Genomic DNA, 18,118 nt, shown 5'->3' on the forward strand with positions numbered 1-18,118 from the left:
ATAATCCCATGCTAGATTAAAGTAATTAAATCAGAAAATGCAATAATCCTACCAGATATTGGTAAAGGGAGAGAACACTGTAGCTGAAAAGACGTCACAAGGAAGGTGAGACTTCAGCTGGTCTTGAGTGGGTAATCAATGAATCAGAGAGAGGGTTGGAAATTTAGGTGACAGGGTAAAAAGCACAAAGGAAAGTACAGAAACAGGAAGGAAGAGGAACGGAATCTAAAGTGGAGGATAGGGTTTAAGCAGAGATAGAAGTTTGCTTATTTTTACCACTGTTGCTAATTTCTGAGGTGCAACCAAAGTCAGATTGGGACTGCTTTCTATATCTCTCTGCATTTCTGGTTTTACGAAATTTTCCAATAGCCAATCTAGACAGACTCTATTCAGGGCCCTCTCAGTCAAAATCGGTATTGGGAGGAATACCTTTACCTTCCGTAATTGCAGAAATTGGGGAAATGTTTTGGCATTCTATAGTGAAAGCAATGATTCTCAAACTTTAGTTCACATCAGAACTTGGAAGCTTGTTAAAATACAGATTACTGGGCCACTCCTTCAGAGTTTCTGATTCAATATGTCTTGGTTGGGCCTGAGAATACACATTTTTTTTCTTTTCTTCTAATATTTATTTATTCGGCTATGCCAGGTCTTGGCTGTGGCATGCAGGATCTTCAGTCTTCTTTGTAGCATGCAAATCTTTAGTTGCAATATGTGAGACCTATCTTAGTTGCAGCAAGTTAACTCTTAGTTGTGGCATGCAAAATCTAGTTCCCTGACCAGGATCAAACCCAGGTCCCCTGTATGGGGAGCATGGACTCTTAGCCACTGGACCACCAGGAAAGCTCTGAGAATATACATTTCCTACAAGCACTTGGTAATACTGATGTTGCTATTTGGAGACTACGCTTTGAGAATCACTGAAAGCTGAAGTGGGCACTCCTACCCCTGCTTATAAAACGTGATAGTGATGCCAGCCACAGCCATGAGGAAACTTTGTATCAATGACCTAAGAATAAAAACAAAGTGTATATGTGTTTAAAGGAGCTGAGTTTGTTGTTTGAGATTGTAGGATATAAAAAACACACATTACAATGTGACTTCTAGGAATACTGAGTCTTTTAAGTCGATAGGGAGCAGAGGCATATCAACTTTAATCAGGTTAAAAGAAAGCAGTGTTACCACCACTGGTTTTCTATTTGGTCTTTGGCATAGCAAAGTGTATTTAGTTAGTGCTTGTCAAAGAAATAGAACCAACAAGATCAGTTCATTTCAGTCACTCAGTCATGTCCGACTCTTTGCAACCCCATGGACTGCAGCACACCAGGCCTCCCTGTCCATTACTTTGTCCCAGAGTTTGCTCAAACTCATGTCCATCGAGTCGGTGATGCCATCCAACCATCTAACATCTGTTGTCCCCTTCTCCTCCTGCCTTCAATCCTTCCCAGCATCAGGGTCTTTTCCAATGAGTCACTTCTACACATCAGGTGGCCAAAGTATTGGAGTTTAGCTTCAGCATCAATCCTTTCAATGAATATTCAAGACTGATTTCCTTTAGGATGGACTGATTTGATCTCCTTGCAGTCCAAGGGACTCTCAACAGTCTTCTCCAACACCACAGTTCAAAACCATCAATTCTTTAGTGCTAAGATTTCTTTATAGTCCAATTCTCACATCCATACATGACTACTGGATAAACCATAGCTTTGATTAGATGGACCTTTGTTGGCAAAGTAATGTCTCTGCTTTTTAATATGCTGTCTAGGTTGGTCATAGCTTTTCTTCCAAGAAGTAAGCAACTTTTAATTTCATGGCTGCAATCACCATCTGCAGTGATTTTGGAGCCCAAAAAATAAGGTTTACCACTGTTTCCATCATTTCCCCATCTATTTGCCATGAAGTGATGGGACTGGATGGCTTGATCTTTGTTTTCTGAATGTTTAGTTTTAAGCCAACTTTTTCGCTCTCCTCTTTCACTTTCATCAAGAGGCTCTTTAGTTCTTCACTTTCTGCCATAAGGGTGGTGTCATCTGCATATCTGAGGTTATTGATATATATATATATATATACACATATACACACACATATATATGTAGCCTATTGGTTCTATTTCTTTTATTTTTTATTTTTTATTTAGTTCTTTCCATTTTAAGGAATCAACTCATGCCATTGTGAAGGTTTCACAAGTCCAAAATCTGGGGAAGGCCAGAAGGCTGGAGACTCAGAAAAAAGTTGCAGTTTTAGTGCAAAGCTAGTCTGGTGGTGAATCAGGAAGAGACAGTATTGCAGATGAAATCTTTGGGCAACCTGCTGGCAGTATGCCCCCTGGAGGAGAGGTCAGCATGTTGTTCTAGTGGATTGGATGAGAACCACTCCCATTGTGGACAGCAATCTGCTTTACTCAAAGGCCACCAGAATTGCAGAAGAAGGTAAACTTCCAAACTCATTCTATGAGGCCACCATCACCTTAATACCAAAACCAGACAAAAGGTGCCACAGAAAAAGAAAACTATAGGCCAATATCACTGATGAACATAAATGCAAAAATCCTTAACAAAATTCTGCAAATAGAATCCAACAACATAGTTAAAAGATCATACATCATGACCAAGTGGGCTTTATCCCAGGAATGCAAGGATTATTTAATAGTCACAAATTAATCAATGTAATACACCACATTAACAAATTGAAAGATAAAAACCATATGATTATCTCAATAGATGCAGAAAAAGCCTTTGACAAAATTCAACATCCATTTATGATAAAAGCTCTCCAAAAAGCAGGAATAGAAGGAACATACCTCAACATAATAAAAGCTATATATGACAAACCCACAGCAAACATTACCCTCAATGGTGAAAAATTGAAAGCATTTCCCCTAAAGTCAGGAACAAGGCAAGGGTGCCCACTCTCACTACTACTATTCAACATAGTTTTGGAAGTTTTGGCCACAGCAATCAGAGCAGAAAAAGAAATAAAAAGAATCCAGATTGGAAAAGAAGAAGTAAAACTCTCACTGTTTGCACATGACATGATCCTCTACACAGAAAACCCTAAAGACTCTACCAGAAAATTACTAGAGCTAATCAATGAATGTAGTAAAGTTGCAGGATATAAAATCAAACCACAGAAATCCCTTGCATTCCTACACACCAACAATGAGAAAACAGAAAGAGAAATTAAGGAAACAATTCCATTCACCATTGCAATGAAAAGAATAAAACACTTAGGAATATATCTACCTAAAGAAACAAAAGACCTATATATAGAAAACTATAAAACACTGATGAAAGAAATCAAAGAGGACACAAATAGATGGAGAAATATACCGTGTTTAAGGATCGGAAGAATCAATATAGTGAAAATGAGTATACTACCCAAAGCAATCTATAGATTCAATGCAATCCCTATCAAGCTACCAACAGTATTTTTCAGAGAACTAGAACAAATAATTTCACAATTTTTATGGAAATACAAAACCCCGAATAGCCAAAGCAATCTTGAGAAAGAAGAATGGAACTGGAGAAATCAACCTGCCTGACTTCAGGCTCTACTACAAAGCCACAGTCATCAAAACAGTATGGTACTGGCACAAAGACAGAAATATAGATCAATGGAACAAAATAGGAAGCCCAGAGATAAATCCACAGACACCTTATCTTTGACAAAGGAGGCAAGAATATACAATGGAGAAAAGACAATCTCTTTAACAGATGGTGCTGGGAAAACTGGTCAACCACTTGTAAAAGAATGAAACTAGACCACTTTCTAACACCATACACAAAAATAAACTCAAAATGGATTAAAGATCTAAATGTAAGACCAGAAACTATAAAATTCCTAGAGGAAAACATAGGCAAAACCCTCTCTGATATAAATCACAGCAGGATCCTCTATGACCCACCTCCCAGAGTAATGGAAATAAAAGCAAAAATAAACAAATGGGACCTAATTAAACTTAAAAGCTTTTGCACAATGAAGGATACTATAAGCAAGGTGAAAAGACAGCCTTCAGAATGGGAGAAACTAATAGAAAATGAAGCAACTGACAAAGAATTAATCTCAAAAATATATAAGCAACTCCTGAAGCTCAATTCCAGAAAAATAAATGACCCAATCAAGAAATGGGCCAAAGAACTAAATGGACATTTCTCTAAAGAAGATATAAAAATGACTAACAAACACATGAAAAGATGCTCAACATCACTCATTATCAGAGAAATGCAAATCAAAACCACAATGAGATACCATCTCATGCCAGTCAGAATGGCTGCTATCCAAGAATCTACCAATATAAAATGCTGGAGAGGGTGTGGAGAAAAGGGAACCCTCTCAGTGGGAATGCAAACTAGTGTAGCCACTATGGAGAACAGTGTGGAGATACTTTAAAAAACTGGAAATAGAACTGCCATATGACTCAGCAATCCCACTGCGGAGCATACACACATAAGAAACCAGAATTGAAAAAGACCCATGTACCCCAATGTTCATCACAGCACTGTTTATAATAGACAGGACATGGAAGCAACCTAGATGTCCATCAGCAGAAGAATGGATAAGAAAACTGTGGTACATATACACAGTGGCATATTACTCAGCCATTAAAAAGGATACATTTGAATCAGTTCTAATGAGGTGGATGAAACTGGAGCTTATTATACAGAGTGAAGTAAGCCAGAAAGAAAAACATCAATACAATATCAGTTCAGTTCAGTTCAGTTCAGTCGCTCAGTCATGTCCGACTCTTTGCAACCCCATGAATCGCAGCACACCAGGCCTCCCTGTCCATCACCAACTCCCAGAGTTCACTCAGACTCATGTCCATCGAGTCAGTGATGCCATCCAGCCGTCTCATCCTCTGTTGTCCCCTTCTCCTCCTGCCCCCAATCCCTCCCAGCATCAGGGTCTTTTCCAATGAGTCAACTCTTCTCATGAGGTGGCCAATACAGTATACTAATACATATATAGGGAATTGAGAAAGATGGTAATGATAACCCTATATGTGAGACAGAAAAAGAGACACAGATGTATAGAACAGTCTTTTGGACTCTGTGGGAGAGGGAGAGGGTGGAATGATCTGAGAGAATAACATTGAAACATGTATATTATCATATGTGAAACAGATTGCCAGTCCAGGTTCGATGCATGAGACAGGGTGCTCAGGGCTGGTGCACTGGGATGACCAAGAGGGATGGGATGGGGAGGGAGGGGGAGGGGCTTCAGGATGGGGAACACATGTAAACCCATAGCTGATTCATATCAATGTATGGCAAAAACCACTACAATATTGTAAAGTAATTAGCCTCCAACTAAAATAAATTAATTTTTAAAAAAAGAAAAAAGGCCACCAGTTTACACATACATGTCACTCAACACACCCTCATACAAACACCTAGAATAAAGTTTGGCCAAAGAGTACCATGACCTAGCCGAGTTGACACACAAAATGAACCCTCACAATGCGTTTATTTCATTTCATTTCATTTCATGTGTTTATTTCATTTTTATTTTCAGATTTGGTTCAATTCAATTCACCAAATGTTTCACTTAATCAGTAGTTTCAGTAGACTATATTTCAGTAAGAGGAATTATAAAGATTTGCTGGGAGGGATTGGGGGCAGGAGTAAAAGGGGACGACAGAGGATGAGATGGCTGGATGGCATCACTGACTTGATGGACGTGAGTTTGAGTGAACTCCAGGAGATGGTGATGGACAGGGAGGCCTGGCGTGCTGCGATTCATGGGGTCACAAAGAGTCGGACACGACTGAGCGACTGAACTGAACTGAACTGAACTGAATTGTGGAAGCAATATGTTATGGTTTATTCATTTCTCCATTCAAGAAAATTTATTGAGTATTAATTTTGTGAAAGCCTCTTGGTATGGTTTAATTCTGGAGAGAAACAGTTATCAAGACTTTTTTTATGGAAGTTTAGTTGATTTACAGAACTATATTGTTTTCAGGTATACAGCATAGTGATTCAGTATTTTTGTGTGGTTCAGATGGTAAAGAATCTGCCTGCAATGCAGAAGAGTCACATTTGATCCCTGGGTCAGGAAGATCCTCTGGAGAAGAAATGGCAACCCACTCCAGTATTCTTACCTGGAGAATTCCATGGACAGAGGAGGCTGATGGGCTATAGTCCATGGGGTCATGAAGAGTCAGACATGATTGAACAATTAACACTTTCATTTTCACTTTCATATTATAGTCTAAGTTATTTCAAGATAATGGCTGGAATTTCCAGTGTTATATAATATATCCTTATTGCTTATGGCTGGAGAAGAGGTCCTGGCTTTGTCTTGGTTGTGTTGATTCTGGCAAAACCATCCATCTAGGCAGGTGGCTGCCTGTGGGAAAACACCAGAGCTTCTACCTTCCTAGCTTCCTGAGGGTTTTGGCAAATGATGTTAGGGAGCCATCGGAGAGGCGAATGGGGAGACTGGTGAGATATCAATCTTAGGGACTGATCTTTTACTCCAGCATAGGACTTATCTGGTCCCTGGGAAATAAAGATCTTTGGACTAAAACTAACAGTGCTTGGGACAGGGAGGGTTGCTTGTTTGACTGGTTTCCATTTAAGGCCAAGAGACCACCTTAGTGCCCAGGTTAAAAAAATCATATATGACTAACCTCCCTGGTGGTCCAGTGGGTAAGAATTTGCTTCTAGCGCAGGGAACACGGGTGCAATCCCTGGGAACTAAGATCCCACATGCTATGGGCATGTGGGACGCCCCTCCCCAAAAGCCATGTCCATGTCAATTCCTGAAACCTATAATGTGACTTTGTTGAGAAAAGGGTCCTTGCAGATGCAGTTAAGTTAAAGATCTCAAGATTAGTTCATCTGGGCTTACCTGGGTGGATTTTAAATCCAAGAGCAAATGTCCCTATAAGAAACACACAGAGAACAGTCACACAGAGATATGAAGACCAAGGCAGATATTGGAATGATGGGGCCACAAGCCCAGGAAAGCTTGCAGTCACCAGAAGCTAGAAGAGACAGAGAAAATTCTCCACTAGATCCCCTGGAAGAAGTTCAGCCCTGCAGGATTTCAGACTTCTGGTTTCCAGAACTTTGAGAGAATATATTTCTGTTGGTTTAGCCAGCATGTGTGTGGTAATTGGTTATGGGAACCTCAGGAAACAAATACAGAGAGTTTTCCTATCAACTGGCTTTGACTTCTCAGGGTCCTGGGAGGGGCAGCACTGGAGCACAGCAGAGGATCTATGGGTGTAACTAGTGGAAGGCAGCTGTGCTCAGTGAGAGCAGCTGGACAGTGAGAACCAAAAGCACTGATGAGGCCCTCTATGCTCCTTCCTTAACAACAGGTGATGCTGCTATCATTGCCTCAGCACCAGAATATTCTTTAACAGGACCTTTGAAGTAATACTAAAAAGTGAACTCAGGACTTCCCTGCTAGTTCAGTGGTTAAGAATCCACCTGCCAGTGCATGAGATGCAGGTTTGAGCCCTAGTCCAGGAAGATCCAACATGCTTCAGGATAACTAAGCCCAGGTGCCATAACTACTGAGCCGGAGACCTATAGTCTGTGCTCCACAAGAAAGAGGAGCCACAGCAATGAGAAGCCAGGTAACTCAACTAGAAAGTAGCCCCTGCTCGCTACAACTAGAGAAAGCCCACATGCAGCTACAAAGGCCCAGTGCAGCCAAAACTAAATTTAATAATTAAATAAAAAGTGAAGTCAAACAATTCCAACTCCTGGATATAGCCCCTTTCTCCTGGGGTTGTATCAAGCCACATGGAGATGAGTTTGCCCTATGTCTGACTGCATAGACTCACATCTCTTTGGGAAAATGGGAGAAAATAGTTGCCAGGAAGAAACAAGAAAATAGAAAGCAGGTATGGAGAGAAAGAAAATCTGGCCTGCCCCATTGAGGGGGTGTCTGCTCCTGACTTGTGCTGTGCTATACTGGTATGGCATGTGATTACCTTATATTTCTATTCATACGCTAAAAGATAAACAAAGGATGCCTCTTTTTCCTCCAAAGGAAGCTGCTTATTGTTCTATGTTAAGAGAACAATGTGATCGAAAGAGATCCAGGAGTGAAGGGTTAGAGGAAGAAAAAGAGGTTTCATTGAGAGAGAACAGAGCATCCTCAGCAGAGAAACAGAACACAATGCCAGAAACCAGCTCTCACAGTGGCTAGGAACACAGAGGCAATCTGCTGCTGGAGGTCTCAGTTCTGCAGCTTCAAGGAGTGTAACATTCACTCGCAAACCCAGGAGTCAGGAGACGGAGCGTGGGAAAGTACAAGGCTGTGGTCACCCCACTATGAATTGAAGCAGTGACTAGGGACACAAAGACCCTTGAGAAAGCAGCTGCTTTCTTCCCAAGCACAGCCCACTCTCATGAGAGAAGATTCCATAAGAGGAAACTTGCTCAGCCCGTAACAAAGTGCATTAGCTTAGCAGATCCGTTTGTTTAATCAGTATCCATTTCTGAAGAATCCCACTCATCAAAGTGGCTCAGGCTTACTGATCAGCAAAAAAGACTGTCAAAGACCCTGCAAAGACAGCATACAGAAAGTAAAAGCAAAAATTATAGTCTAGAGCTTCGGGAAGTTTGGAATAAACACAAGAATCAAAGATAAATAGCAACTGAGAGGATGAACTGATTTTCTCAAGGCTGCATAGATGGATATAGAAGGGCGCTGCCTCATTTCTCATCAGCATGGCTGGGACAGGAAGGCAGGAAGAGCTGACAGGCCTACGAGGAGAAAAATGCCAGATGAAGTCTCAAGGTTGGCTTGGATTTAGGCAAATTACTTGCCAAAATATCAGTACAAACCATAAACTAGGGGATGTCAAGCATCAAAATTAAGTATATGGAATTCTGCCATTGAGTTCAGAGGGCAAGTGCAGGCCTAGAAGGAAAGACAAAGTCAAGATGAGAAAAGCTGCTAGATAATAGCAGGGTCAGTGCTTGGCTCAGCTCCAGGGGGCACCGTTCACACTGCAGTCGATATGAATTGTGTCCCACGTGGTTAGTTTGTGTGTAACCTGCAGTCCTTTGCATCTGTAGATAGTGAAATGGACCAGGGAACAAAACAGGGAGCTGCTGCTGCTAAGAATGGAAGTTCTGCATTATTTTCTGCTCTCTATTTTAAAAGCATAGATATTCTGGGATAGAATCAAGATAAGGTACTAACAGAAAGAAAAAATGGTCCAGAAATGAGGAGTGCCTGCGTGCTCAGTTGCTTCAGACTCTGCAATCCTATGGACTATAGCCCACCAGGCTCCTCTCTTCATGGGATTCTCAGGCAAGAATACTGGTGTGGGTTGTCATGCACTCTTCCAGGGGATCTTCTTAACCCAGGGATCAAACCTGCGTCTCCTGCATCTCCTGCATTGCAGGTAGATTCTTTACCCACTGAGCCAATTGGGAAGCCCCAGAAATGAGGAGACATAAGGTCAAATCACTCTCTGAGTAGCTGGTAATTCATTCAGTATTTTCTGAGTCTGACTCTTCATCTCTCAAAGGGGTTCAATAATACCTGTCATGTTTCTCGGTCTTGCAAGATCAACTCAAATTTGATCAATGATAGATAAGTAAGTAATGCTTTACCAAGGATGAGGTTACAAATGATGCCCTGGTCATGGTTAAGCAGGATGCCAAGAACTTTTAATGACCTACAAAGTCCCACAGTGCATGTCTCCTCCACTTCTCTGATCTCACCTCCTTACACTCTCACATCCTTCTCTCTGCTGTAGCCACTCTGACCCCTTCACCATTCCCTTAGTGCCCACTCCTCACATCTCTCCAGGGATTACAGATTACTCTTCCTTCGGCTTGGAAGGCTCACCTCCTGGATCAGCTTGCCTTTCTCCCTCATCTCCTTTAGGTTTGCCCGAAATGTCAACTTTCCAGTGAAGTTTCCCTCAAAGACACACTATTTGAAGCTGCCCATATCCTAGCACTCCCTAACACCATCCCCTATTTCATATTTTCTCCAAAACACATCACTCTTTAATACACAATTTAGGTTACTTGCTATTTTGAGTATATTCTTACTTATTCATTTATTTATTTGTCTGTGCTGGGTCTTAGCTGTGGCACACAAGATCTTCATTGAGGCGTGTGGGGTCTTAAGTTTCAGCAAGTGGGATCTAGTTCCCTGACCAGGGATAGAACCCTGGCACCCTGCATTGGGAGTGCAAAATCTTAACCACTGGATTACCAGGGAAGTCTGGCTATTGTGTGTATATTCTATCTTTTCTCACCTGGAAATCAGGAATTTTATATATTTATATATATATATAGTATCCTAAGCCAAAAATAAAGTCTAGAAAGTTGGTAGGCACTCAAAAAATACTGGATGCACCAAACCAGCTTTACAACAAATGCTGAAGAAACTTCTCTAGGCAGGAAACACAAGAGAAGGAAAAGACCTACACAAAATAAACCCAAACAATTAAGAAAATGGTAATAGGATCATTCAGTTCAGTTCAGTCGCTCAGTCTTGTCCAACTCTTTGCAACCCCATGAACAGCAGCATGACAGGCCTCCCTGTCCATCACCAACTCCCAGAGTTTACTCAAACTCATGTCTATTGAGTCGGTGATGCCATCCAGCCATCTCATACTCTGTCATCCCCTTCTCCTCCTGCCCTCAATCTTTCCCAGCATCAGGGTCTTTTCAAATGAGTCAGCTCTTCTCATCAAGTGGCCAAAGTATTGGAATTTCAGCTTCAACATCAGTCCTTCCAATGAATATATCGATAATTACCTTAAGTATAAATAGATTAAATGCACCAACCAAAAGACATAAACTGGCTGGGAGGATGAAAACATGCGCATGTATGCACTTCCACTCACATCACTCTGCTTGACCTCCCAAATTGTATGTAATTAATTTATATTGTTAGGTTAATCATGTTTCCATTATGGCTTGCAGTTGTAATTATCTTCTGTTTTTCATCTGGCTATTGATTGTCAAAACTTATAAACATGTTTTAAGTGATTATGTAGCTATTATTCATTTAATACTATTGTATCATGATTGATCAGCAGAGAGTAATAGAAATCTATATCACCCAAACTATCATTTAGTTAACATCCAAATGCATATGAGAATCATCTTGGAATTTTTTGAAAGATACAAATGGCCAGGTATTGCTTTTTTTTTTTTTTCTTTAAAGCTCCAGATACGTTTCTAATGAGCAGCCACATTTAAAAACAACTGGACTATATGATGACCATTTACTTTTATTTGAGTTTGTTTCATTTTTTCTGTTTCATATTCAGTGCTCCCATTTCAGTTTGTTTTCCAATTTCTCCGTCTCTTCCTTTTTTCTGATGTTCTTTCTCAAGCCTTTATCAAGGATAGTATAAAAACTTTTGTATACATGTGTGTGTGTTAGTCGCTCAGGTTGTATCTGACTTTCTGTGACCCCATGGACTGTAGCCCACCTAGCTCTTCTGTCCATAGTATGTATAATATACATATTTTAGAAAACTTGTGAATTTTTGCCTGGCTAAAAAATTTATGACATTTTGATTCCATTTGTTTGACTAAGCATGAATAGAATGCTATTCTAATTTTAAAAACATAGATATGCAACAAGTAACAAAGGTTTACTGAATATCACAGGGAACTATAGTCTAAGACTCTAATAATAGTTTAATAATAGTAATTATTAGACTAATAATTAGTAATTATTATTACTAATAATAATAGTCATAATAATCTATAATGGAAAATAATCTGAAAAATAATATATGTGTATATCTATAACTGAATCACCTTGCTGTGCACCTGAAACATTGTAAGTCAACTATACTTCAATAAAATATATATATTAAAAGAAAATACTGGATGCATGAAAGGGAAAAAAGTCATTCAAAGACACAAATTCTCACTCATAACAGGATGGCTTTTGCCCTTCAGCTTTTTTCTGCATTATAAAAATTTTTTATTGGAGGATAATTGCTTTACAATGCTGTATTGATTTCTGCCATACAACAATGTGAATCAGCCATAAGTATACATATATCCACTCCATCTTGAACCTCCCTCCCACCTCCCATCCCGCCATTAATTGAATTGACTCCACCCAAGCAAATGTTTGTGTCAGCACTTTGTTATCTGTCCACTTGACTTTTGCTCTGATTCCTTTTAATGCTACAAAACATTTCATTAGAATTTTAACTTATCCCCATTGGTTATTGCCCAGGAAAGAAAATTTTAAAAATGTATGCTCAGTTATTCACCACATTTGCTGATGAATGAATTGAGACATATAAGTTTATGGTAGTAAATAAGAATGTGTGGTAAGAGTCTCACAAGGGAGTGAAAACAGGTAGCATCACACTACAGAATGGAATGTTTACCAGACATTTAAGAAACATGTGTTGGTTATTGTAAAAGCAAAAAAAAAAAAATGAAGTCCACTGACTTTTTGCTCATGCTTTGGGTTTTTCTTATAAAACATGTTGTTTTGGGACTTCCCTGGTGGTCCAATGGCTAAGAATCTGAGCTCCCAAAACAGGGGGCCCAGGAATTAGGTCCCACACGCCACAACTAAGAGTTAGAATGCCACAACTAACACCCAGTGTAGCCAAATAAATAAATAAATATATATTTTTAACTATTGTCTTAACTCACCAACTAGAGAAATCTGCTATTGCCGTAGAACTACAAAGCACATATAGAGCTCTGCCAGCAAGATATCTATTTCCCCTTGGGGGTTATGTTCTCATTCGGAGTTATTATCTCTTGGCCTAGAACCTGGTGCAAAATTATTCTTAAATGACTTGCTTCTGGCTCAACTTTTTATGTAAGGACACAATTACCTTACTGTAAGGTGGTTAAAGAAATTTTCCGACCTGCTGGGAACAGGAGAGTGTCTAGAAAAGAGGACATGTCTTCACCATCTGAAAATACATACTCGTAGCTTATTTTCTCAAACTGGTGAATACAGCAATGATAGGATGTGAATGTTCCCACTATATGAGTTCAGTTCAGTTCAGTTCAGTTCAGCCACTCAGTCATGTCCGACTTTTTGTGACCCCATGAACCACAACACGCCAGGCCTCCCTGTCCATCACCAACTCCCAGAGTTTACCCAAACTCGTCCATTGAGTCAGTGATGCCATCCAACCATCTCATACTCTGTCGTCCCCTTCTCCTCCTGCCCTCAGTCTTTCCCAGCATCAGGGTCTTTTCAAATGAGTCAGCTCTTCACATCAGGTGGCCAAAGTACTGGAGTTTCAGCTTCAACATCAGTCCTTCCAATGAACACCAGGATTGCTCTCCTTTAGGATGGACTGGTTGGATCTCCTTGCAGTCCAAGGGACTCTCAAGAGTCTTCTTCAACACCACAGATCAAAAGCATCAATTCTTTGGTGTTTAGCTTTCTTTATAGTCCAACTCTTACATCCATACATGACTACTGGAAAAACCATAGCCTTGACTAGACGGACCTTTGTTGACAAAGTAATGTCTCTGCTTTTTAATATGCTGTCTAGGTTGGTCATAACTTTTCTTCCAAGGAGTAAGCGTCTTTTAATTTCATGGCTGCAATCACCATCTGCAGTGATTTTGGAGCCCCAAAAAATAAAGTTTCCACAGTTTCTCCATCTATTTTCCATGAAGTGATGGGACCGGATGCCATGATCTTCGTTTTCTGAATGTTGAGCTTTAAGCCAACTTTGTCACTCTCCTCTTTCACTTTCATCAAGAGGCTCTTTAGTTCCTCTTCACTTTCTGCCATAAGGGTGGTGTCATCTGCATATCTGAGGTTACTGATATTTCTCCCGGCAATCTTGATTCCAGCTTGTGCTTCTTCCAGTCCAGCGTTTCTCATGATGTACTCTATGCATAAGTTAAATAAGCAGGATGACAATATACAGCCTTGACGTACTCCTTTTCCTATTTGGAACCAGTCTGTTGTTCCATGTCCAGTTCTAACTGTTGCTTCCTGACCTGCATACAGGTTTCTCAAGAGGCAGGTCAGGTGGTCTAGTATTCCCATCTCTTTCAGAATTTTCCACAGTTTATTGTGATCCACACAGTCAAAGGCTTTGGCATAGTCAATAAAGCAGAAATAGATATTTTTCTGGAAACTTCTTGATTTTTCGATGATCCAGTGGATGTTGGCAATTTGATCTCTGGTACCTCTGCCTTTTCTAAAAACCAGCTTGAACATCTGGAAGTTCATGGTTCACTTATTGCTGAAGCCTGGCTTGGAGAATTTTGAGCATTACTTTACTAGCATGTGAGATGAGTGCAATTGTGCGGTAGTTTGAGCATTCTCTGGCATTGCCTTTCTTTGGGATTGGAATGAAAACTGACCTTTTCCAGTCCCGTGGCCACTGCTGAGTTTTCCAAACTTGCTGGCATACTGAGTGCAGCACTTTCATAGCATCATCTTTTAGAACTTGAAATAGCTCAACTGGAATTCCATAACCTCCACTAGCTTTGTTCATAGTGATGCCTTCTAAGGCCCACTTGACTTCACATTCCGATGTCTGGCTCCAGGTGAGTGATCACACCATTGTGATTATTTGGGTCGTGAAGATCTTTTTTGTACAGTTCTTCTGTGTATTCTTGCCACCTCTTCTTAATATCTTCTGCTTCTGTTAGGTCTCTACCATTTCTGTCCTTTATTGAGCCCATCTTTGCATGAAATGTTCCCTTGGTATCTCTAATTTTCTTGAAGAGATCTCTAGGCTTTCCCATTCTGTTGTTTTCCTCTATTTCTTTGCATTGAACACTGAGGAAGGCTTTCTTATCCCTCCTTGCTATTCTTTGGAACTCTGCATGTCACAGTATGATTATACCCATAATACATGTTCCCACCCAGGAGGGAGACTCTAGGGACCTTGATTCGAGACAGATTCAGCACAAGCATCCATCTGTATCATCACTCCAGAGAATAAGCATGACTGTACATCCCAGGAGGTGCTAGTGGTAAAGAGCCCTGCCAAAGCAGGAGACATAAGAGACGCAGGTTCGATCCCTGGGTCAGGAAGATGCCCTGGAGGAGGAAATGGCAACCCATTCCAATATTCTTGCCTGGAGAATCCCATGGATGAGGAATCTGGCAAGCTATCATGCATAGGGTCACAAAGAGTCAGACACAACTGAAGTGACTTAACAACATTGCACATTCCACAGGACAATGGGAACATGTAGAATGTAGCCACTCAGACCAACAGCCAAAGTCAAGTGCCCCAAGGCAGCATAGCATGGTACAAAGAAGTCAGTCTTGCAAGAGGAAACTCAGGTTATGTTCCAGCTTTTTGTTAATGCACGTGAGATCTGGCGATTTGTGGATAGCCGAGGCTCAATTTTCTCAGGTGCTATTTTTTTTCCTGGCTGTGCTGGATCTTTGTTGCTACTGTGGGGACTTTCTCTAGTTGTGGCAAGCAGGTTCCTCATTGGGATGGCTTTTCTTGTTGTGGAACACAGGTTCTAGGCATGTGGGCTCAGTAGTGGTGGCCCACGGGCTTAGTTCTTCTGTGGCATGTGAGATCTTCCTTGACCAGGGATCAAACATGCATCCCCCACATTAACAGGAGGATTCTTATCCCCTGTGCCACCAGGAAATTTCTCACCTATTATTAAATGTCGATAACAAAACTGACTTTGTTGTTTGCCTTAAAAATTGAAGGAGCAATGGTACGATGTAGACAGAACAAGGAAACAAGTACTTTGTAAAGTATACAGGCTCTACAAATGTTCATCATATAATTAATTTCCTTAGAACTTCAGCACATGGAAAAACCTCAAATTCCTGAGTCTTCCTTAAAAGATATGAACTTCATTTTATTTTTATTCTTGGTTCTTTGATGTTATTTTTTTAGTTATCACTATTAAGCAATACATTCAAGTACCTCAACAAGCATTTTAAAAAAAGAAAACACACAAAAAGGTATGACAGTGAAAGATCTTCCTTCCCCAGCCCCAAATTCCAACCACATCCTGTTACTAGGTTTGTTGTGTGTGTGTGTGTGTGTGTGTGTGTGTGTGTGAGCTCTCAGAGCTCATGGGTACATACACAGGCAAAGACATTTATACATTTCAAAACAAAGCTTTGCACAGTGGCAGTATCACAGTCAATGAGTTTTATCCGAGCTGTGATTACTGCTAATTGAAAATTTTTCTCAAAATACATTCTCTGCCCTCCCCCTTTTTAACCATAAGTGATAATACACTACATCTATGGTTCTGTATTTTGCTTTTTTCCTTAGAGAAACTTCCGTATCAGTACATTGAAAGCCTTCTCATTTCTTTGAAAGTGCCATTATCTCTACTGTGTGTTCGCCAACAGAGGGTGTTATCAAATCTTGAAGGTTTTGCCAACTTGAGAGGTGAAAATGCTGTCTCAGTACAATCTCAAGTTGTGTATGTGTGTTTAACAATTTAGTTCCTAAATGGACTAATAGGAGCTATTTATTATTTCTTTTTAAAAAAAATTGTCTCATTTTAAGTCATTATCTTTTTTCTTATTAATTTTAGAGGTTTCTTTATGTGTTAGGGAGATTAACCTTCTGTCTGTGATATGATTTGAGAAGTATTTTTTCTCAATTTGTCATTTGTCTTTTGAAATTGTCTATGGCATAAGTGAGGCTTCCCTGGTAGATCAACTGGTAAAGAATCCGCCTGCAATGCAGGAAACCCCTGGGTTGAGAAGTTCACCTGAAGAAGGGTTAAGCTACCCACTCCAGTATTCTTGAGCTTCCCTGGTGGCTCAGATGGTAAAGAATCCACCTACAATGCCAGAGACCTGGGTTCAATCCCTAGGCCGGGGAGATCCCTTGGAGGAGGGAATGGCAACCCACTCCAGTATTCTTGCCTGGAGAATCCCTTGGACAGAGGAGCCTGACAGGCTACGTCCATGGAGCAGCAAAGAGACATGACTGAGTGACTCAGCACAGTAGATGGCATATGCTTGTATATACTTTATCATACACAGTTTTCTAAACTTTTACAAAGTCCAACTTATCAACCTTTGGTGTCTTATTGATTTGACTTATGCTTAAAAAGACTTTTCACTCCAAAGACCCAAAAATAATTTTCCAATGCTTTCCTCTAGTCCTTTAGTGAATTTGTTTCTTACAGTTTAATATTGGGTTTATGCAGAACTTATGTGAGTGTGTGTTTAAGGCATAGACCCAATATTTTTGTCCCAACTAACTACTTAATTGTCATTTGTAAAGTAGTATTTTTCCCCTACTGTTTCTGAGATGCCAGCTTCATCATATACAGAGTTCTCATGTGCCTTAAGTCTGTATCAGGTGTTTGAGGACCAGAACTTTCAGTAAGTGATTCCATCAAAGGGAAATATCATTGGTTGGGGGGAACAAAAGGAGCATGATACTTTGTTGGGATCACTGTCACCAATTTGATCCTGTTCCCTTGTTCCTGATAATTTAATTTCTGTTGTAATACCCTGGAGGAACTGCGCTACAGGAGGTGGTGGTCTCTGGGCGGGTACCACTTCTCGCTTTTTAGAGAGTAATTCATTATGAAATCATATAAACATAACTTTGAAAGCTAACAATGACTGGCCTGAGACTCTTTATGCCTATTTATAGAAGGTATAAAAAGAGGCCTGACCCTGAAACCCTTTTCGGCCTCAGTTTCAAAGCTCCTAGTATCCCTGGGAACAGAAGCAAGAATCTTTAGTAACCCTTTTCTCTCTAGTCAGCCCTTCAAAGTTCAAATCACTGCAATCAGAGTATCTAAATGTATTGACATTTTTCTATTGGTCTAAACCATGCTAAGTGCTTCATTTACATCATTTCGTTTGATCCTCATAGCTGCTCTATGAAGGAGCTATTCATACTGGAGTTCTTTAAATATAGGCAACAGAAGCCAAATCTACCCAAGTCAAGCACAAGGAGAAATTATAAGAAAGGTATAAGGATGATCACAGAATCCAAGGAATAGCTGAAGAAACTAAATAGCTGAAGAAACTAAACTAAATAGCTAAAGCTAAAGGTTTGGAAGGGCAGGAAAGAGAATGTAGGATCTAGGTAGAAAAATGAATTAATATACTGTCTTGTTGGAATTTCCCTAAGAGATGAACTAACCTAACTAATGCTATTGGAGTCAACAACGCAAATGACTAAAAGTTTCATTGCTTTTCT

The 18,118-nt window shown here is 40.2% G+C and overlaps 1 pseudogene; it reads left to right on the forward strand.

Moving 5' to 3' along the window:
• Nucleotides 1–16,055: 16,055 nt before the first annotated feature.
• Nucleotides 16,056–16,219, forward strand: LOC133253568 (U4 spliceosomal RNA; annotated as a pseudogene).
• Nucleotides 16,220–18,118: the final 1,899 nt, after the last annotated feature.

Source organism: Bos javanicus, chromosome 8, assembly GCF_032452875.1.
Source record: "Bos javanicus breed banteng chromosome 8, ARS-OSU_banteng_1.0, whole genome shotgun sequence".
NCBI lineage: Eukaryota > Metazoa > Chordata > Mammalia > Artiodactyla > Bovidae > Bos > Bos javanicus.